Below are 22,933 nucleotides of genomic sequence, written 5' to 3' on the forward strand. Positions count from 1 at the left end.
CATTGAATCAAGTCATTCAACATTTTGAGCCTCAGCTTCTTCCACTATAAAATCTGGGTTCTCATCTTTCCTGCGTATTTCAAAGGCTGTTCTAAGAATCAATTGCCATGACATTATGAAGGCTATTAAGTTCTCTTTATAAATGATGGGTAAGTGATCATTTAATTTGTATGGTATTTTTCCTAGGAGAATACCACCTGATCCCTATATTTACTCAATGTTGAGCCAGTTCCGACTAAGAGCCAGATAATTTAGACTTGACCTCCAGTGAATCTAGTGAGGCTCTGCCATGAGGGAAGGGTCTGTCTTCACAGTAAGCTTATAAAGGAGAGAAGCTGTGCTCCTTGGGTCCTTAGAAGGGATGCGAATGTGTAGAAAGGGGTTTAGAGTAGGAATTAAAAGGTTTCTAGGAGAAGGGAGTAGGGTCTGCAGCTCCTGGATAGGGGAGGGGATGAGAGCTTGCACTGGGGCTCCGTAGGAGGAGCTGGGAGTGGGCTGCAGGGATGACAGTGCAACGTGAGCGCCTCACTTTTGACCTTTGTGTGTGTGTGTGTGTGTTTCTCGGGTAGGATCCACTGGATCTGCTCCTTGGGATGAGAAAGATAATGGTGTGGATGAAGAAGATGAGGAAGGTGAGCTGGACCAGTCACAGCACCACGTTCCCATCCAGGACACCTTCCCCTTCCTGAACATCAATGGTGAGTGGGGTGGGGGGTGGGACCGAGGCATGGAGAGGATGTAAGGGGCTTTGATTTTGCAACCGTTGACACCATATCCACCATTGCACTGGGAGCAGCGACCAGGCCCTGGGGCCAGGCTGCCAGTCTGTTAGCAAGTAGGAGTCATAGGCAAAGGCACTCCGTAGGCATAGTTATCCCAGTGGGGTGGCTTCTAGGCAGAGAGAGCATCTTCTGAATCTTAGGTGATAATTCAGAGAAATTAAAAAATTAAACTCGTTCTCCATCCCGCATACAAATACACAAGCTGTTACAAATTTTGCTGATTTCCTTCAGGCCAAGTGCAGGGATCCTTTTCGTGAGTTGTAGGCAAACTCTTCTGCTATTTCCCTCGGTACAAATTTTCTGTCACTGCCTTAACAGCCTCTGCTAAGGCCGTATCATGGGAAACTTGTGGCTCTACAGCTCTTAATACTAGGCTCTGATACAATTTCTCTACTAGAGACTTTTATCTTTTTAAAATTTATTTATTTATTTATTTATTTATTTATTGTGGTACGCGGGCCTCTCACTGTTGTGGCCTCTCCCATTGCGGAGCACAGGCTCCGGACGCGCAGGCTCGGCGGCCGTGGCTCACGGGCCCAGCCGCTCCGCGGCATGTGGGATCTTCCCGGACCGGGGCACGAACCCGTGTCCCCTGCATCGGCAGGCGGACTCTCAACCACTGCGCCACCAGGGAAGCCCTATCTTTTTTTAAAATTGACTTTTTGAATTCAGCTTCCCAGGAAAGATGCGTTTAGAGGTTGGAGGGTCCCTGTGAGACAGAGCAGGTACTGCACCTCCCATTGCACGTTCTGAGGACGCTCAACCACAAGGTGAACTGCTCTTCCACAGCATCTTCCCTTGAACTTTTCACTGACATGCTCCTAGTCATATGACTTGCATTCAGTTGAGTAGCTTTTCACTACTTTTCTAAGTTCCATCTGGCTGCTAGGGTCAAAGGAGATACTTTTGCCACCTAGAAAATTTAGTATATGAAGAGGATTCCTGTAGGATTTTGCAGTCCCCTTCCCTAGGTGATGCCCCTTCTTTTGAGAATCAGGAAATGACTCTTATCTGTCTACTTGCCCTCCTTCACTTACCCTGTCATTTATAACCTTGCAACCAAGTGATGAGTAAAGACAACGATCATAGAGCTCTCTCAGGTTAATACTGCCACAGCTACATTCCCACTTGGTGCAATTTTAAGATTTGGACGTTTGGAAATGTGAGATCCTTTCCCAAATCTTTGGCTCACTCATTCTGTTATTCTCACCCCTTAAAAGGATGCAACCCATTTCCAGGATCATGATTTCCCTTTTTTTTTTTTTTCCCATGTTTTTTTAAAGCTAATATTGTGTGTCCTTATGTTATGGGCCACCTTGGATCCTTTATGGAAACATGTGAACATATATTAAAAAATAAAAAAGTAAAATATGGCCCTACAGCCACACCGGGATTTCATTGCCCTGAGAGAGGAGTTGGGGTGCATCAGTGACTTCCACGAAGCCTATACTTTCAAACAGGCTCCGGGCCAGCCAGTTTCCGGCTTCAGCAAGGAGAATGTTCCAGCGGTAACCAACAAGGAGAACCTGGTGACGCCGGTCTCGACTGCATTCCTGGAGCCGACCCTGGGGAGCGACGGCTCTGCGGTCACGTTCGGGAAAACCCAAGAGGATCCCAAACCATTTTGCGTGGGCAGTGCCCCACCGAGTGTGGACGTCACCCCCACCTACACCAAAGACGGAGCTGACGAGGCAGGATCAACCGATGGCAAAGTTCTGAACCCGAAGCCATCTAAGCTGGCAAAGAGAATCGCCAACTCCGCTGGTTACGTGGGTGACCGGTTCAAGTGTGTCGCTACCGGACTGTACGCAGACTCCCGTCAGCTCAGTCGGGAGGAGCGGGCATTGCAGGTGAGCCCCCACCACCCGAATTTCAGGAGCCTGACCAGTTGTCAGGTTTTTTTAATGTGTGAAGAGGAGGGGGCCGGGGGTATGATAGGGCAGGACACTGGGCTGATTTGGTTAATGAAGCTTAGGATAATTTAAATGTTTGAAATGTGTCCAGTAAGGGGACGTAAGTGGATACTTTAAGTTATTCTGTAGATTTTAAGCGAACTCCACTCGAATGCTGATAACGGAAGTTTTTTTTTTTTTTTTCTTTTTGCGGTATGCGGGCCTCTCATTCTTGTGGCCTCTCCCGTTGCAGAGCACAGGCTCCGGACGCGCAGGCCCAGCGGCCATGGCTCACGGGCCCAGCCGCTCCGCGGCATATGGGATCCTCCCAGACCGGGGCACGAACCCGTATCCCCTGCACCGGCAGGCGGACTCTCAACCACTGCGCCACCAGGGAGGCCCGGAAGTTTTAATTATTGCGAAGGATGTCTAAAAGACTGCATGACATTTACCTATCAATCGCTTTGATTTCTCTGCCGTTACTGTACGTTAACAAATATACCTAAAAGCGCTGCTTAGAATGCCTTACGTGATACTTGGTGGAGGTGTGTAGCGGCCGCATGTCTGTGAGATTCGTGCAATTTTTTTTTCCACCCAAAAAACAAACAAACAAACAAAACAAAAACACAAACCTTGCTTAATGGGATAGAGTATGTATTTAACTTGCTAGTGAATGATAGATGTTGTATAGGAATTTCCTTAAGATATTTTACTTTTAATTAAAACACAAATAAAGCCAAATTGTTTTGCAATGTTAAGAAAAAAATTGGTTTATGCTTATAAAAATGGCTGAAGTTATCTAAATGATCCATTGAGTGCCCATTTTAATTACATAGATGGAAGGATTACAAGAGGACAGTATTTTATGTCTACCCGCTGCTTACTGTGAGGTCAATTCTTCAAATTTTTATTACTAGAATCTTCCATAAACCTTTTGAGTTAAATTTCATTTCCAAATATACAAAGGGAAGTTTGTGGGCCATGGTCGTCTTTATTCACTGTGCATTTGTTTTCTTTTCTGTTGTGTTTTTGTTTCGCTTTCTTTGCGTTGTGTTTTTGTTTTGTTTTATTTACCTTCGAAAGAGAATGTCTGTCTGTATGCCACAGTGTATGTATGGCTATATATACACACCACATATATCTCTACATACGTATGGCTTTACGAATAAAGAGTGTGTGACTAGTTACACATAGACACTCTTACGTTTTATCGTTCAATTTTAAAATATCTCAGTTGTATCGTAAATTGTGGTTGGTTTTGGGCAAACTTTTCTTTGAAGATACTTTCCTTTAAGGTAAGGGCAGTGAAATAGCTTTGGTGGTAAGGTGTGTCTTTTTTCCATCTCCGTTCTCTTTGTAGCGTGCAGTGATGCGCTTCTCAGAGTTGGAGATGAAAGAGCGAGAAGGTGGCCACCCCACGACCAAAGACTCCGAGGTGCGCAAATTCAGCCCCACTGACTGGGAAAGGCTGAAAGGAAGTCAGGACAAAAAGCCAAAGTCGGTCACCCCGGAGGAGGCCATTGCCGACCAGAACGACAGTGAGAGATGTAAGTGAACCCAGGCGGCTCGCGTGTGGTACCACGTCGGTGGGAACGGGGCGGTTCCGCTCCCAGTGCCGAGGGAGGTGAGAGGAAGCAGTACGCTTCCGACGGCCCAGCGTCTGGGTGCTGGCTGTTCGGAGAACGGGCTGCTCTGGCCACCCTTCCCAGCTGTGGATTGCAAGGCTGGTTGTCCTTTTGAGCGTTGCGGCATCCAGGAGTGAAGCACCTATGAAATGCTGTTTCCTGGCACGCGTCTCCTTTTTCCGGAGCAATGCTAGTCCTGTAGTTAGTAATAGTCTGATACAGTAGAGCAGAGGAATGGCAGTGCAGGACCTCCGGCGTAGCAGGTATGTGTTCTGTTGTGTAGCAGGTACGGACACGGGTTTTTGGTAGCAGTGGGATGACACTTGCAGCCAGAGCCAGACCCTCCAGAGTGACAGTCTCCTGTGGGAGGGAGTGGAGAGTACTCGGACTCTCCCTCCAGAGGCAGAGGTTTCGTTCACGTGCGATGAGGGCTGATGAAGGCCCCAGAGAGATGAGCATCATTGTGTTCTGTGGAGGCTCGTTTGCAGTCAGGAGGAGCTGACACCACGCTCCCAGGCCGTGGGATCAGCGAGGCCGTTCTTCCCACCAGACGGCTGTGTTCTGTTCTGGAGGCCGAACTGGAGAGAAAGCTCGTGTTGGCCTCGAGTCACACTCTGCGGTCCCCTCGGCTGCTCCCCCACTGGGGTTGACTTCGGGCTTTGCCCTCGAGACTTCCTGGGCTAATGAGATGCGTTGGCAGCAAGTGGAGGTCTTTCTCCCGCTTTCTTCAGTGTGCGTGCTTGTGGCCTGTGGCCTGCAGCCTGCTCCGGACCCCAGAAACCTCACCGGTGATGGTGAGTGAGGGCACCTAGGTGAACGTCGAGGACAGGGTGGGCGTGCAATCCTCCTGAGACGGGACAGTCGGGGGTGGTGGGCACGTTTGGGAGGCCCAGGCCCTTGGACCCAGTCGTAGGGTCGGCGTTGGCCCGCACGCTTAGGTCGTGGGTGCCTGATGCAGTTCGGGAAAATTGTGGTCAGCAGCAGCGTGTGCTTCTCTCTGCTGCTTGGAGCACTGCCCTCCCCCAGCTCATCTTTGGGGTCAGACAAAGGCCTGTGGCCAGGGTTCTGGGTAAGCCACACCGGGACCGGTGTGTCCCACGTGGCTCCCGTAGAAGGGGATTTCTGGGGCTAGTCAGTGGCGGCCTTACCCGAGGGATGGGGCTCTTGATGTGCCTGGAGTAGACGATTCCGAGCTCCTCCCCCTCGGGATTGGAATGAAAAACGGAGGGTCCAGGCCACCCTGGAGTGAAGCAGCAAGAAGGCCTCCCTCCTTGCCTGTGCTCACAGCTGACACGCAGCCCTTACCCTCCTGAGTGGCCTCATAACTCAGCTCCTAGGGAAGTTTCTCAGAGAGATGTGGTAAAAGTGGGCAAGGCCAAGTTCACGGGGATGCACTTTTCTGAGGAGGGAATCTGCCTGTTGCGGGTGGATGGTGAGGGAGGCTGGAGGAAGGGAGCGGGCAGTTAACCGGCCTCGAGTCTTCTCGCCCTTTTCTCCAGCAACGTGGCCAAACCCAGGGTGGCCGCTGCCCTTCATGTCTCAGTGGCCTCACCCACCCTTCTTCCCAGAGACGTTAGTGTGCGTCCTTCCCAGTCTTTCCTGCTGACCGTGGAGACGAGAACTCGGTGTGGCTGATGGGGAGCAGGGCCTGAGCCCCAGATGATTCCGAAAGCCCCCTCCCCCCACCGCCTGCCTCCAATCTCAGACCGACCGACGGGTCTCTTCCTGGAGCACCCGGGACGTGGCCCAGTGAGCCATGAATCGCCACCATGGGAGGGCAGGAGAAGGGTTGGGGAAGGTGAGGGGCTCCGTTTGAAAGGTTGGGGCAATGGAGGTGGGTTCCCCACCCACCCTCTGTCTTGTAGAGACGTGGGGTTTGTAAATAGCTGGTCAGGAAAGGTCACCTGAAGGGGCCACTGTTCTTACTGCAGCCTCCACGTCCAAGGCCCAGCAGGTGTTCATTCCATTCAGCTGGATATGAACGGGCCTTCTTGTTCTTGGGCCATCACGTCTTCAGCTGATATGGGCTCAGGTCCTTCTCATGGGTGTCGGTGTGGCCGAGAGCCGAGCTGTGAGCACATGGGAGCTGGGGCGGGGATTTGGGGCGGGCATGGGTCCCAGAGAGGGTCCAGGACGCCTTCAAGATGCCTTCCCCCTTCTGAGGCAGCCCCTACCCATGGAGGGCCCAGGAGCTTCTAAGGTGGTGGGTGCTGTTTGCACGGCCCTGGTTGTCCTGGCGCGGGTGCATCTTGTTGCTAGGGGTTGTTTAAAAAAAGGAATTAACTTGAAAACACAGTGGCCGAGATACTCATTTATTCTTTATGATCACATGGGTGGCTGAGTGAAATTTTTATTTTGGAAGTTCACCAAATGAGTTGGGAGGTTCCTCAGACTTGGAAGTTCATCACTAGGAACCCTCAGTGGCATTTGAAGATGGGGCGGGGCAAGGAGGCATTGGTCCCTTCCTTCTCAAACTTGGAGTAACCATCTCCCTTGCGAACCACTTGGCTGGGACAGGCCTAGGTCCTGCTCAGTGGCAGTGCCTGGCCAGGAGCTGGAGGAAGGCTCAGTCAAGGGGCTTCATGAAACTTCTTTGCTCAGGGAACTTCTCTTCCAGCTGAGCACCTGCACGTTTGTAAACTACTTTGGAACAGAGATCCCCTGCACTCCTTCTGTAGCGGGTGTAACTTTGAACAAGGTTAGCCCTGACTGGAGGTGCTATTACAGTTAAGCTACAGAGAAGGGGATTTTAATCCTGGGGAGCCTTGCAGCGACTCAGAACCCTCTCACCTTGTTTAGGCCTCACTGGGCATGGCTCAACAGTGGTGAGGGTGCTTTGTTGCCACAGTGACTTGTAAATGTTGCTGTGGTGATGCTTCTGTGAGGTGATGCTATGGTACAACCATAATGAATTTGGGATATATGTGCTGTGAGTCATAGGACCATGCTGCAGGGACCACGTTCACATCTTGCTTAGACTGGGTGACCAAGGGCACATGGCTTCCCACTTTTAGAAGGGCCAAAAGTAGCAATGATGGCAAAGCCTGATGGTTAGGATCCCCGTGCATCTATTTATCTCCCCATCTCTTTTGCCCTCAAGGGTCATCCTCGTGTGGGTCGTGGTTAGAACAGTCTTTGAGAAGCTCCAAGTGACACGGAGCCTCTACCCCATAGCTGGTGGCCATGGGCATCTTGGGCAGTCGGGGTGGGTGTCCTTCAGGGTTATTACTGGCCTGGGTAAGGTCACACTAGCGTAAGGTCTTGGGGGGCCTTAGCTGAGGGGAATTGAGATCTTTGCCCTAAAAGGCTCTGGGGTTGGGGGAAGGGTGGATGGACCTAGTTTGGAAAAAGAAACTTTCAACTTGGACATGGGGGTTCTTACTGTAGCCCTTCCATCCCTCCATGGATCCCCTCCCACGGAGCTTTTAGGGAAGGCTGATTGGACCAGAGAAGTCCAATGGTGTAACCAGCAGGGCTCACCTCTTAAAATTTCCTACATTTCAGGCCTGAGATTCAGGCTGGTCTGAAAGTCTTGGCATCTTTTGGTTAAAGGGATTTTTCCAGCCTTTCTCTGTGCTGAGCCCGGCCCGTGATTATGAAGCCCACCCTGGAGGGAGGCTAGCAGTAACATTCCCACTTTTTTTTTTTTTTTTGCGGTATGCGGGCCTCTCACTGTTGTGGCCTCTCCCGTTGCGGAGCACAGGCTCCGGACGCGCAGGCCCAGCGGCCATGGCTCACGGGCCCAGCCGCTCCGCGGCATGTGGGATCTTCCCAGACCGGGGCACGAACCCGTGTCCCCTGCATCGGCAGGCGGACTCTCAACCACTGCGCCACCAAGGAAACCCAACATTCCCACTTTACAAGTGAAGGGGGCCGAGTTGTAAAGCGGCGCCATTCCTGCCCGAGTGTTTAAGAGGGTCACAGAGCAGCCCGAGTGAGAGTTGCAGCACGCCGTCTTCACCGGGCCTGCGGTAGCCTGGGCTGCATCACCCGTAAGCACAGGCCAGGAGTTTGGGGTTTCTCCTGCTGCCATGGCAGGAGACCCTCGCGGTTGGGGTGATTCCACCATTCCGGCAAGACTAGATGGGGATCTCTCCCACCTTGGGATACCCTTGGAGAAAAGCTAAGTGTGTTCCACCCTTGAGAACACAGGTCAGGCTAGCCCAGGCCAGGGTGAGGTTCATCCCCACAACTGGCTGCCATTAAATGCTGGGAATGCTCCCAAGAGAGGCTGATCAGGGGACCAGCCTGCTGAGCAGAAGTGGGAGTGATACTTGAAGTGGTCTAGGGAGAGGAGGAGGAATGCGAGCAGCATGTGAGGGGTGTGTCCATGATTTCATCTAGAAAAACGGGCTGTGGGAGCTTAGCTCAGGTGTTAACGAAATACCAAACTCATACACCCACCCCCACCCCCGGCCGGTGATGGACACAGGGTCATCTTCGGGGAACTCTTTAACAGCACAGTGATCATTATGGAATTATTTGTGTGTTAGAAACAATGTGACTAGCAAAGCAGTTGAACTGTTTCTTTGGCTAGAGCAAAAGTGAGGAGTGATGTTAGGCTGGGGTGATTGGAGGAAAAGCCCTAAGTGGATGCTAGATTGAGCAGAGGGGCAGGAGCAACACAGGCGGAGCTGAGGTGTGAGTACTTCAGCCCTGCCCGCCGCACCCCCCCACCCCACCCCCACGAAGGGGGTTGGAGTCTTGTCTTTGAAATGTCCTTAGATGCTTGTTGCCTGGGAAGGAAGGCGTGGAGACGTGCCAGGTGGGTGACTGGTGTCACTGTGGGCCTTCTTCCTAGACAGGAAATAGGAGCAGCCCCTCGATGGCAGTGAAATGCTTTCCCCCCACGGGTGTGGAAAGAGGACAGACGGACTTGTAGCAATCTGGTTGGGTTCTTTGAAATTGCCCTTGACCCTTGTGTGTGCACCAGGAAGCCTTTCCTTTCCCTTTGCCAGGCTCCTCTTGCCTTGGTCTCCCCAGCTTCCCAGCCTCCCACCATTCTTTCCCTACCCTTTTTCTTCACCCTCGCCCCTGCTGACCCAAGTGAACATTGGTGCTATGTCTGTGTAGATGGCAGTTGGGGGCTATTTGGTCTCTTGATGACATCAGCCTTTTTTGTTGACTAGCAGCTGTTTCCATAGTCATTTGTAGCTCTGCCCTGATTGGTTGGATCTTACTGTGAGGTCACTCACCCCCCGTTGTAGCTCTGCCCTGATTGGTTGGATCTTACTGTGAGGTCACTCACCCCCCCTTTAAAAGTAAGCCACCTTGGAGAGTTAAGCAGTTAGGGAGTGATCTCACATGCCTATAGACGGATGGTGTAGATGCCTCACCTTGACCCTTGAAGGATGGATTGTGAGTGGGCTACGCGCCTCATTTTCTGCTTTCTTTGCTGGTTGTGTTCAGCTGTCCTTCCTTTGGGACGTCTTTCTGAGGGTTTTGTGCTTCCGGCGTGTGAGGCCCCTGGTCTCCAAAGGGGGGTGGTCTGTTGGTAGCAGATTGCCTTGGGCGTGGGGGTCCTGCCTGCTCCTGGTGACCTTTGTTCCCTCCTTTCCGGGTTGTCTCCCCTCCCCTAGGGGAGTGTTATGATGGAAGCAAACCTGACCGCTTTGAAGCCCCAGAAGACAGTGATCTTCCTGAGGATATGGACACGGAGCCCCCCAGAGAGTCCCCCGCCGACCAGGCGGCCCCGGACGCGTCACGCAGCCCCACCCTCCGGCTGAACAGAAAGCGCAAGGTGTCTGGCAATAGGAACCACACTGAGACCACTGTGCTCCCGGAGGACTCTCTGCTGAAAGCCAAGCGGAGACGGGTCTCCAAAGGTGAGCTCGGTTTGGCTTCGGGCCCGCAGGGCACCCTACGGAAGTCCTGGAGCGGAGCAGTGGAAAGTTCCAGTCCCACCCTGGATCCCTGGGGGGAGCCACTCACACCTCCCCACCCCCCACCCCCATCCCACCCCCCACCCCCCCAAAGCCAGGTGGCGGGGCTGGAGCCCAAAGGTGGCCAAAGGCAAATAGACCCCCTCCCGAGACTTGGTGACAAGTTCCAGCCAACACAGTGACCACACCCCTCCCCTCCCCCACCCCTGTTAGTGATGTGTAAGACAGTTTGTTCCCCGCACCACCACCCCCGCCCCGGCTGGCTTCTTCATTAATTTGTAGTTATTTCTCCATTAGCTGACTGGCCTGAGAGGGAAATGACAAACAGTTCCTCTAACCACTTAGAAGAGCCACATTATAGTGAGCTGACCAACCTGAGGTGTGCATTGAATTAACAGGGCTCCATCCCAGAAAGCAGCGCCGCTTGCTGCACCTTAGAGAACGGCGGGAGCAGAGAGCAAACCTGGCCGGCAGGGCAGGAAGGAAGTGATCCAGGCGGTTCAGCCTGCGGTCACCCCCCAGGGCAATAGCATCTCCGAAGAGAAACCTGGCAGGAAAAGGGCAGAGGCCAAAAGCAACAGCAGCTGGTTGGAGGAGTCCCTTAAATGCAGTGACAATGAACAAGGATACGCACGGGGCGGGGGGCGCTCCTGGAGGGTAGATCACCCGCCCTCTGTGGGAAACGGCCCTGGAGGGGACCTGAGCGCCATCCAAGTTGACAAGAGTAGCGTGTGGCGAGCGGGGAGTTTTCTTCCTGAGGTCCTTTCAGCCTGCACACTTCCTTATGGAATGGACAGTGAGGCGGGAGCTCGACTTCCTGGGCTGCTCCTCATCACCCAGCCCGCGGCTGGGCAGGAAGGGAAGTCTTGGGTGACCCCGGGCGCTTGTCAGTGCCCTCATTCCAGCCTCAGGCTGTCCCCAGTCGCCCTGTCCCGAGCACCCAGGCCCCCCACGGGTGGGGCCGGGAGCGCACGAAGGGCTGGCTTCTGCCCTCTCTTGCGGCCCTTTGAAGCGACTTGCCATTTGGCGTTTCGTGGGTTAGCCTATTTGCCGGTTGAATGTGGGATGATTAACATATTAGCGCTTTGAAAACATAATTGGTATATCTTTAAAAACTGAAGCTGCTCCAACGATCAGTGCTAACAATGGGCTTTTCTTTCCTCACCGGCTACAACTGTGTAACGCCCGCTGCTTCTCCCCCTGACAGATGTGCTGTGCATGGACGAAGAAATGGATTGGCAGCCTTCGCCCCTGCCGCAGAAATACACCGACAACAGCGAGAAACCATCCGGGAAGCGACTGTGCAAAACCAAGCATTTGATCCCTCAGGAGCCCAGGCGGGGCTTGCCGCTGCCAGGGGACTCCTAGGTGGACAATGCGGATGGCAAGGTACCTCTTGCCCCTGGCTCTCCCCCGCCCCCCGGGCCCATGCAGGCACATCCCGCCTGCCTGCTTCTCTGCTTCTGGGGACAAAGCTTTCCTTTTCCTGAACCCCTCCCCCCAAAACGTCCCTGCCCCTTCCTAGGGGACGTGTCTCCTGGGTGGTGGTGAAGTTTCCAGCTAGTAAAAATGCAACCCCTTCCTCGCGCCCCGCCTCCCCCAGACTGAGAGGAGGAAAAGTGCTTTCCTCCACTCAGCTTTGTAACTCAGGGAGGAGGCGAACCAGGCGGGTGGAGGAAGGACAGCCTGAAATGTGTGCGCTGCCTGGTTTCGTGATAGGTGACCGTCCGGAGATTTTGAAAGCGGCCTGAGCCCAGTTCCGGCTATGATCTTTCGCCGGCCAAGCAGGACCAGAAGGCCTTGGACTGTTTGCAGCAATTGTTACCAGCTTCCCAGGCCTCGCAGCTGATATGGTCAAGCTCCCCTCCAGAGACCACCCAGTCCCGCCCGATGCCACCGGAAGCGCGGAGACTTATTGTCAATAAGAACGCGGGCGAGACCCTCCTACAGCAGGCCTCCCGGCTTGGCTACGAGGTGAGCATCCTTGTGGGTGCCCCGGATCAGGATCCACCGGCTGCTGCTCCTTGGGTGGGGGACACACTGGCTGGGGATGGGGGGCGGGTCTCAGAGCCCAGCCCCCTCCACGTGGCGGGCTGGGCTGGGTGTTCCAGCAGGGTGTTTGCGTTGGCTCCCGCTCACACTGCGGGCTCTTTGGTGGCTTGTTCAGTCGTGGTGTGAAAAGAAAGGCAGGCCTCTCTGATGTTCCGTTCCCGTTCAGGCAGGCAGGCTGCTTCGGCCAGTCTGGCTCACTTATCTCTGATATAAAATCTGACCTAACCCAGGGCTTGGCGACCAGGGGAATTTTAATGAGCCCTTTTGGATTCTGAATAGCAAGAAGGAGAGTAGGAGAGTAGTTATTAGCTCTACTAACTTGTGCTGTTTGGGGCAGAGTGATGCCCCTGTGGGGTAGCGGGTGGGAAGTGTCTGTGCAGAGTAGGGGTGGGAGTGGGGCAGACCTGAGCAGTCTCTTTCTGAGAGGGCACGGGAGCCGAGGGCTGATGGGCGGGGAGCAGGGCTTGAGCCTTGCACAAAACTCCCTGTCCACACTGCTGTATCCCAACCCAGCACGGCTGATGACAGTGATGGCCTCTATTGCTAGAGCAACATAGAAAGATAGCTGATATCTGCCTAAGCCCGTGTGATCTGTAGTAACTCCTTTCACCCTTTTAACATGTTCACTTGGGAGTAACGCGTACTAGCCCACTCTCGGATGAGGAAACTGAGCCTCAGAGGGGTTAGCTGATACCCGTACAGGTAGCAATCCAGCAGTGCTCCACAGCCCACCACGCTCCTCAGCAAGACTGGCTCACACTGGAATTGCCCTTTTGACAGTTCAAAACCTCTGTGAGACAGATGACTCTCCATGCCCTGTGCAGTTCCCCCACCATACTTGTCAGTAGCAATTGTGATGTAATAGCCCACAGGGCAAAGGCATTTTTCTGTGCTGGCATCAGCCCTCTGGGAGTTGAATGGTGACAGTAAAACGCGGTTCAGCAGGCTGAGCGTGGAGGTGTGGCTGAGCACTGGGGTGGCAGGACCCAGGCTGGCCCGGAGCTCTGGCGCCCACACCCTCAGCCAGCTCTGTGCCCCTGTCCCCCGTCTCCCGTCGTGTCCCCCCACCCCGGTCCATAGTGCCGTGAGCCCTTGGAAGTGTGCCTGCCTTGGCCTTAAGGCATGACTGTGGGTGGGAAGTTGGAAGCACTAGGGCTATGCTTAGTTTGGGGTGTTTTGTTGTTGTTGTTGTGGGTTGAATGTGCTGTTGTTTATATCTACACGTCTCTTGGAGACCTCTCCATTAGCTAGAGAGCACTTTGTGGTAGTTAGCGCAGTTACTTGCAGGTGAAGTCCAAGGAGCACCCAGTTGGTTTCCCAAGAGCTGAGAGCGGGCGCCTAGGAGGACAGAGCAGATGTTGCACATAGTGTTGAGCTAGACCCCCCGTGGTTGAGAAGATAGTCTCCTTGCTTCCAGCAAACGCTGGAGGTGGGGGGGAGACTCCTAACCCCAACTTTTGGGTTAGGGTTGAGAAAGTAGACTCCCGCTTCCAGCAAATGCTGGAGATGGGGGGGCGGGGTGCTGCTGCACCCGCCGTGGAGGGCGGGGCTCCGAGCCCCACCTGTGAACTTGGCATCATTTCCAGCAGCCTCCCTTTGGGACCAGAGAGGTCAAAAGACCCTCGTTGGTCCTCTAAGACAGTTTCCATTTTGGTTTGGTGGCTCTGAGGCCTGGACCAAGGGGCACTTGATCCATCCTTTTTTAGGCTACCTGGCCTTTGATTGCACAGGAAGCCTTGGGAATGTTTAAGGTCGGATTTGTTTTTTTCTTCAAATGTAAATTTCAATATGTAGATTCCACACATCACCAGTGTTGATGCTGAACATTGTGACAAGTAGATGAACGCTTTCAACTTTGAATCCAACTTTCTGGGATTTCTCTGGGCAGAATTTTAAATGTTGGGATGATGGCCCAGTTGGGAGATGTGGCAGCTTCAACCTTTTCAAATTGAAGGACAGTTTGCTTAAGCAGATAAGGGTGTGGTTTGGGAGGGTTTTCCTGAAGTTTTGTCTTCAGCATTCTTGGTTATTTTCTTCTGCTTAGCCAAAGATACCATGTGCAGTATAAAGGCTGTCTGAGCTTTATGTCATGATAATGTGGTTCTGGAAGTTTAGAAACACACTCTGGCTTCAGATCCGAGTTAAATAGATCACTTGCGTGGCCAAAGACCTCAAACCTTTCCCTCCTGGGAAAAAGGCTTCTATTTCTTAGGCTAAAACGCTAGTGTGCAACCACATGCTTGTGCCTTTAGCGGTGATGGTTAAATTTTCTATGAATTGAATAAGTCATGTTTTTTAAAAAGTTAATGAGGCATTTAATTAACTCACAACGTCGGGCTTATGGCCTTTATGGTTACATTTTGCGGGTAGTGGCATTCGGCTTATAGCCGCTGAACAGAGAGCTGTCCGACAAAAGCAGTTTGACTTTGCTCTGGAATGGCTGGGCTGCCCTTCAGACACTCCCGTTTATTTCTAGCAGAGAAAATAAACCAAGGAATGTGTTGCGTCGACAGACTCGTCCCGCCTCTTCACCTTTCAGTTAGAGAAAGTGCTGGTGGCGACGGTTGCCATCCATTTAGAGGCCATCACCCTCTTAGCTAGGAGAGTGTAGTTAGCCCACTTGACCCCCAACAGAGAAGGCCTGTGGGGTGCTCGTCACAGCTGGATTGCATCCCTCTAACTGGGGCCCTCTTGGGCCTTTTGAATCTTCCCAGCTGACCAGGTACCAAAGACCTGAGTTTTAGGTCTAGTACTTCATGTTAATTGAACTTGGGGTTTAATATCTCTGGGCCTCAGTTTCCAAGTGTTGAATGAGGATAGTACTACCTTCCTTTCCTGGTAGCTCCTGGGTTCCTGTGGGTGACAGAAGACGTCCTCATCTGGGGAATGAGAAGCACTGTGTAAACAGTGGGATCAACGTGGTTGAGTTACGACAGCCCGTGGCAAAAAGTCTGACCTGGCCGTGGGGCTACTGCTGCCTTTGCTGCCATCTTCCAGGAGAAGAGAGTTGACTTACCCACCAGCTTGGACGGCCTTTCATTTCTAGGTACCCTTGAATCTGCCCTAGTAGTGATGAAGGTTTCCAGGTGAAGGCCATGATTGTCACAGCAAATAAACCCTGGGTTGAGTAAATTGATGTGTGCACAGCAGTTGGTGGCGTTCAGACCTGATCCCAGAGCCACGTGACAGGGCCTCTCCGTGGCTGGCGCACACAACTCATTAGCTTGCAGCCGTCCACTCAAGTCTGGCTAGTGAGGGCCTGCTAAAAGAGCAGCAGCTTCATGCGGTATCCTGGATACCAGGGCTCGGGGCAGGTGGCCTGGGAGCCCAGAGGATTGTGGGCTTTCTGGCAGGTTGGGATGTAAACGGAGAAATGCATTCGTGGGCGTGCCTTTTCTCTTCCTCCTCTTGTTTTGGAAGGGAGCTGCTGCAGTGACCTGAAGTAACAGGGCACCAATGGCCAGGTTTACCAGCATGCCCCATTGGGTTCACGTGGTAAGCAAATGGAACATTCTAGTTCGCTCCCAAGTGAGTGGTCACCTTTGATTGGCGTGTCCTCCAAAGGGCATAAAAGGTTTTACAGAACCCATCTCGCACTTATGGGCGGCTAGAATGACCCCCGTTTTAGGTTTAACAGATGAGTTACCTGAGAGATGTCACAAGGAGGCCTGTTCTGACCCCATCCCATCCCCCCTTACCCAGCAGACCATGTGTTGGGCCACATGCACGTTCTGCCTACTCCCAGCTCTCAGAACCTGACGGCTCTCTGCTGGGCACGACTTACCCAGTATAAACAGTATAATGTGTTTTCTGGTGGCAAATGCTTTCGATGTGTCTGAAAACTTTCTTAAGGTAATAAAACATTGAATAAGTTCCTGCTCTGCTTACTGGGAGTGGTTCATATTAATATTTTAACAAGCCAAAGAAATAAGGTTAATAACAGTGATTCTAATGCACAGTGTTGACACAGAACATCTCCGGGGGCGGGGGTGAATGTTTTATTTGATTCTTGAAATGTGGAGGTTGCAGCCTGTGGTGTATCAGGTTCCTGTCATTAACTTGAGTAAATATGAGAATATTAGACTGATTCTGCCCCGAGAGGGTGGAGTGAGGCAAAATAGAGGGTGGGGTTATTGGAGGCATTTTGTGTCATTCCTCGAGGATGGAGGGAGAGAGCTTCTCTTTAACTCTACTTAACGTACAGACAAGAGCATCTGAGGCCCAGGTTCTGATTTGGGGTCTTAACAGGGGGCGCGAGGATGTAGCTGACCTGTGTGTCCCTGCTTCTCTAAGCTGGGGAATGTTCTCTGGCTGATTTAAGCTCTCTTTAAGTGTTGGTCATCCATACTTTTATCTAAACTTGTGTTATCGTCCACTGCCACTGACTGAACAGACCCATCAAGTGAGAATGGTCTGTGCTTGGCAATGTGTCATCTAAGATGTTAGCAGCTGTGACACTTCTGTACTGGTCACGTCGGCCCCTGGGCTGAGGGCTTTCATCGCTATCCGAATGCGTCCTCTCAGCAGCCCTGTGGAAGCTTGGAGAGGTTCAAGGGTAACTTGCCCATGGCCAGGCCACTGGTGCAGCAGAGCCTTAGACAACACTGTCTGCATCTCCAAGCCCTTCTCACACACTCTCACCCCCGACCAGGATGCCTGCCGCCTGCCCGCGCTATGGTGGGCTTTTGGCCCCAAGGATGTATGCCTTTGAAAGTGGGCACCGCCAAGCTATGGGGAGGTCACCCTTACAAGGTTCACTGTATGGTTGACTGATGGTATCTCCTCTCCTCTCCTCTCCTCTCCTCTCCCCGTAGGAAGTGGTCTTGTACTGCCTGCAGAACAAGATTTGTGATGTGAACCACCGCGACAACGCGGGTTACTGTGCCCTGCACGAGGCTTGTGCAAGAGGTTGGCTCAACATCGTACGACACCTCCTTGAATATGGCGCCGATGTCAACTGCAGTGCCCAGGATGGAACCGGGTCAGTGGCGGTCTTGCTCTTGGCCTGGCCCTGCTGGGGCATAGGCAGTGGTTCTCAGGGTGTGCGGGGAACCCCAGAAGGAAAGATGGAGAGTGAGTGCCATGTAAGCACACTGGTGGTGGAGTCCTCTAGAATGGAATCGGACAGATCTTTCTGGCAAATTTACATAGAACTTTAAAACTCTGTGACACTCTTATGGACAGAGGTCCCTGAAAATGTTGAGCCTGCATGAATAATCAGGGGTGTTCTCTTTTAAGACCCTGGACTCTTCACCAGCGTCTGTTGAATCTCACTCTTGAACATATATGTGAGTTGAAAGTTGCAGGAGTACAGACAGGTCCAGTGGCAACTGGCTTGATAGGACCTGCCGTGTCCACCCACATCCCCGGGCCTGGCCCCCACTCTGTCCTTGACCTCGGTTTATTGGCCAGAGGCCCAGGTCTGAGTCAGCCCAAGCATCTTCCTGGTTGTACCTGGGATGCCACCACGAGGCAGGGCACTGGGGCTTTCCTGACGGTCATAACATTAGCAAAACTGTAAGGTATTTGGTGGTTCGTGGTTTCCAAATCGCATCCTTTCTGGATGGGACTGCGGACAGTGTTCCTGACCCCAGCGGACACGGGCAGGAGGACTCTGTATCCTCCTGAGAACTCGCCCTGCCTGTCGACTGCTTCTGGGCGAGAGGGTTGATCACTCATCTCCAAGTTAGTTTCAGGAGAGGTTCCACTTTGCCCCCAGTTTCTTTGACAAACTGCACTTTTTGGGTTTTGTTTGTAATGGTATAACAATGGCTTGTCGTATCTGCTTCCGTGATGCTGGGATTCTTCCCCCCACCCCTCCGTACGTTACCTTCTTACAGTCTGTCACTATTTAAGTTCATTGGAAACGTTTTCATCTAGGCCTGAGTTCCTCCTTGGGCCATGCATTAAGAGAGATTTGCATTGAAGAATGAGGCCTGAGATGGTCCCTTCACCTGTCCCGTAAAGGGTTATGTGTTGAAATAACAGAGTAATTTGTCGCAGCGACCGTACACTCACCTCCTCGGTGAAATAGCGCGCCTACGAGGCTTGGCCGCACACGCTCGATTTTGCCCCGTGTCCTTAGAAGCAAGCGTCGCGTGCACGGGTGTAGTCCCCCGCACCTCTCCTAGGTCTCTCCACGATGCTGTCAAGAATGATCATCTCGAAATTGTCCGCTTGCTCCTCTCCTACGGTGCTGTTCCTACCCTGGCTACATACTCAGGTAGAACCATCAAGAAAGTGAACCACAGCGAACTTCTGGAGAAGTTCTTAACAGGTACGGCAGAGGTCAAGACACGGTCTTGTTCAAGCATCTAGACGGTGACTTCACAGCCTTTCACCTGGGTTCCCCCTACCCCCACCCCCCGTTTACTCTAAGTGACCCTTTACTGGGAAAAGCGGCCCAACGTTAGTCTGTCAAAGAAGAGATACATACTTTGAGTTTTGCGAGGTGGGGGGCTGGAAAACTCTTAGCTAGCCAGGCTAGCTTTTGTTTGGCAGGCTGGGGCGGTGAGGCGGGCAGTCCCTCAGGAAGGCGGGTGGACGCGTGGGGAGGTTTCAGTCAGATACCTGGAGGCGTGTGCAGTGGGACTTGTCAGGAGGTGACACCAGCCCCAGCGTGAGATGTTCCCGAACTCCAGCAGCATTTGCCTCTTACCAGCAGGCGTTATCTTGTTTCTCTCTCTCTCTCTCTCTCTCCCCCTCTCTCTCCACACTGTTGAAATAACCTGCAGGCTCCTGACGACGGTAACCCCGGTTGCTCTTCGGAGTTCTCTGGCAGCTGTGTGTGTGGTGAGCAGCCTTGTTCGTTTCAGTTGGGCTTGTGGGGGTGGGGGTGGGGGTGGGGGTGGTGCTGTGAGCAGGGCTTGCTTGGGAAAGAATTTTTCCAGGGTCCTTTTTGGAGAACAGCTGGAATCTTGCTCCAGCTTACTGACCTCTCTCTTGTTTGCCCCCCCGGTTAGAACCAGATGATGAAAGTGGTTACGATGTTTTAGCAAATCCCCCAGGACCGGAGGACCAGGATGACAGCAACGAGGCCTATGGTGACCTATTGGAATCTGAATTTTCCGAAGACCCCCTTTTGCCGTGTTATAACGTCCAGGTGTCCGTCGCTCAGGGGTGAGCGTGGCCAGCGTGTGGTCGAGAGCCAGCCCAGCTGCTCTGTGGGGTGGCAGGAGTTAGAAATCCCCTTCAGCAGATGAGGGTGGATGGGTTGGGGGGTGAGTGAATTCCTCACCAAGTGTCCACCGACCTCACATAATGCAGTGGAACTTTTCCAGAAAAGTTTGGGGGGTGGGAGGGCTCCCCAGCCAACTGCCCTCATTGGAACACACCCCTAGAGCCCAAAGGACACGGGAGTCAGCGACTGCAATTGCACAGTTTCAGTCACTAAACTCTTGGGGAAGGGATCCTCCCCAAACGGCTACCATAGGGGCCTTCCAAGGCGCGTGAGGTCCACGGGACAATACTGATGTGTACCCTCTTCTCGTATAAGATTAGAGAAAGCCGTATGTGGCACCTGGGATCTTATGTGTCTTCAGATTTGCTTAGATCGAGTCTTGTCCCCACAGTCGGGCCACTGTGCCCCATGACCAACCCTTCGGAGTGAACACATCAGGAAACCTTGCTCTGCTGTGTGTTGACCCCGGTGCTTAAGGAGTAGCATCCTCCTTGGACTCTGAGGCTGGGACCGTGTCTGCCTTTGTGGTGACATTGTATTCGGGATAGAGATGATAAAGCGTGGCAGGGTATCAGGAAGGATTGTACCACCTCCCTTCTCGAAAAAGCCTCACTCCCGGCAGCATTGAGGGGCGGGTTGGAGGTGTGGGAAAGGCAAGGAAAGCCAGGTGACCTCGAGTGTTTCTCATGCTCTCTCCGTGAGGGCCGGAGGAGAGGAGAGGTCAAAGAGGTGTTTGCCATCTCCCTTGGGTTGGCATACAGACTGGTTTTCCCCAGTGACTAGAACGGGGTGCACTTACTTGGAGAGGGGTGACCTGAGTTGTGGCCAGAGCCAAGGCAGCACTGGGGTGGCCTGCAACGAGGCTGGTTCAGGGGCGCTGCTCCTGCTTTTGTCTAAGTTGGCTGATCTGCCCTAGGTGGTCTCTTAACACATGCACATGAGTCCAGAGTTCCCCCGCTAGAAGTAGATCTTCTGGGCTTCCCTGGTGGCACAGTGGTTAAGAATCCGCCTGCCATTTCAGGGGACACAGGTTCGAGCCCTGGTCCGGGAAGATCCCACATGCCACGGAGCAACTAAGCCCGTGCGCCACAGCTAATGAGCCTGCACTCTAGAGCCCGCGAGCCACAACTAGAGAAAGCCCGTGCACAGCAACAGGCCGAATGCAGCCAAAAATAAATAAATAAATAAAATTAAAAAAAAAAAAAAGTAGTAGATCTTCTAAGGACAGTGAGAAGTGGGGTGGGGGTGGGGTAATCAAAGTGGAAGTAGCAGGCCCTTTCACCGCCAGGAGACGGGTAGTTTATAGTTGGGAGCGCCTCTAATTTTGCCGGAAACTCAAACCACTGTCCTTTCTCTGGTGTAGGCCTCGTAACTGGCTGTTGCTCTCAGACCTGCTCAAGAAACTGCAAATGTCCTCCTGCATATTCCGCTGCAATTTTCCAAATGTGGAAATTGTCACCATCGCGGAGGCCGAGTTCTACCGGCAAGTGTCAGCAAGTCTCTTATTCTGTTGCCCCAAAGACCTGGAGTCCTTTAATCCGGAAAGTAAGGAGCTCTTAGATGTGGTGGAGTTCACGAACGAGCTTCAGACTCTGCTGGGCTCATCCGTGGAGTGGATCCTCCCCAGAGACCTGGACTCAGACGACGCCTGGTGAGCTCGCCGGGGCCCGCCGTGTACAGTGTGTCATGGTGTTAATCCTTGTGCATATGTGTCCTAATACGACTATTTCTGTAAAGAAAGGACACGATGAGACACGACTCCAGTCGGAAGGACTTTGAAACATGTTTTTTTCTTTTTAAAATTTTAAGTCAGTTTTTATGAAGTTGTTAATAAAGTTTCTTTACTTTTCAATGTACACATGCTTCGGAATATGTTTGTTTTTACTCGGAACAATTGTTTCTTTTCTTTTTTAAGGAGAAAAAAAAAAAGGCAAAGGAGCTCCACACTTTGACTTAATTTCATACAAAGCTCCGACGACAGAGGCCATAACTGTTGAGAGTTGCTTTGGGGGCAAATTAAACCAGTAAAATTTTAAACTCTTCCTCCATATTAAAGGGATTGAATAAATTGGCCACTTTGGTGCACCTGTGTCCTGCGAATTGTCCAGTTGGAGATGGAGGTTTAGGAAGTGAGTTTCAGTCTTGTTTAAGTCTCTTCCCATCAGACTGGTCTCGTGATTTCCTACACACCATGTTACTTCCTGTCTACCTTTCCTTGGTGTTGTTCATGCCTGGATTATCTCCTGTACCTGCTCAAACCTTGGTCCATTCTCATTTGTACCATGGAAGTTTGTCATGCTGGATACTGTCAGAACTAATTTTACTTAAGTTTGTGTTAAGGTGCAAAGCACACGTTTTGTATATTTTCTGTTTTTTGTGTTTGTCTATATTTTATGGTTTCGCTTCAAGAAATATTATGGGAAGGGAAATAGCAAGATGTAAAGAGCAAAAAAGTCATCATTCTCTTTCAATTGTTAGAACATCTATCTGCAATCATAATTATGATGCACTGTGGTATGTGTTAAAATAGTAAATACATGTAACGTCCCGTAGGAGCAGCAAACTCTGGTGTTGGTGAGGGTGTGTCATGGAAGTAATCACAAAGCAGGTGACTGTTGGTTGGGGTCCTGAAACATTAGTGTGCCTTCCCTGTGTCCAGTAGTGGTCTGGAGGGGTCAGGAAGCCTGCCTTTGAATTTGAGGGAACAGAGGGTTTGAGGTCCTCTCTCTTCTATTGCTCTAGTACACTGCATAGCAGCAGTATACTGGGTTTACAGTTGACGTTTAAATCGCTGATTGATCATTAAGATTGGGATGTATCTTTGGAAATGAAAATAGGAAGAATCGTATGCTTTTTTTTTTTTCTTTTTTTTCCTATATCTGAAAAGGTATGTAGTACTTTGCTGAGTGGTTGGGAATAAAGTTTGCAGTATTCAGTGTATTCAGTTTTAGTATCTAAATAGAATTAAACTGTTGCTGTAAAGTGGAATAGCACTTTGTTATTGACAAGTTTTAGAATGCATCTGTTCGTCAATTACCTGTTTGGGAAGATTGTAGTTAATGATTTTGAGAATGTGGCTATAAACCTCCAACTGACTCAAGAAAAGCAAATAAGTCAAGATTGACAAATGTATAGGCTCTTCATCTTTTGTGTGTGTGGGTTTTTTTTTTTCCTTTTAGTTATTTGTCAAGGTATAAAGAATTCTATCACACTTAAGACAAGTTAAGTAAACGTCACGGGGTGTATTCTGACATGGCATGGAGCAGATCACATGGCCTAGATCTTAAAGGTGATTTTATGTTTAAACTTTCATGAAAACATATGTGATTGAAACACATTAATATATTGATACAGAGGGCAGTTAATTTTTGTCTTTTTTTTTGTGTGTGTGTGGTACTGTTGTGGCCTCTCCCGTTGCGGAGCACAGGCTCTGGACGCGCAGGCTCAGCGGCCATAGCTCACGGACCTAGCCGCTCCGTGGCATGTGGGATCTTCCCGGACCGGGGCACGAACCCATGTC

At 51.7% G+C, this 22,933-nt stretch overlaps 1 pseudogene across 1 annotated transcript; it reads left to right on the forward strand.

Annotated features, from left to right (window-relative positions):
- The first annotated feature begins 323 nt into the window (after positions 1-323).
- LOC308610428 (BCL-6 corepressor-like) lies at positions 324-21,068 on the forward strand (annotated as a pseudogene). The gene is made up of 10 exons: positions 324-698; positions 2,066-2,632; positions 4,035-4,221; positions 9,879-10,124; positions 10,479-10,905; positions 11,389-11,570; positions 11,901-12,155; positions 17,048-17,197; positions 19,189-19,352; positions 20,777-21,068. The product of its transcript is annotated as a BCL-6 corepressor-like (transcript).
- The last annotated feature ends 1,865 nt before the right edge of the window (positions 21,069-22,933 follow it).

The sequence above is a fragment of the Mesoplodon bidens genome (genome assembly GCF_964165515.1).
Source record: "Mesoplodon bidens genome assembly, contig: HAP1_SCAFFOLD_493, whole genome shotgun sequence".
NCBI lineage: Eukaryota > Metazoa > Chordata > Mammalia > Artiodactyla > Ziphiidae > Mesoplodon > Mesoplodon bidens.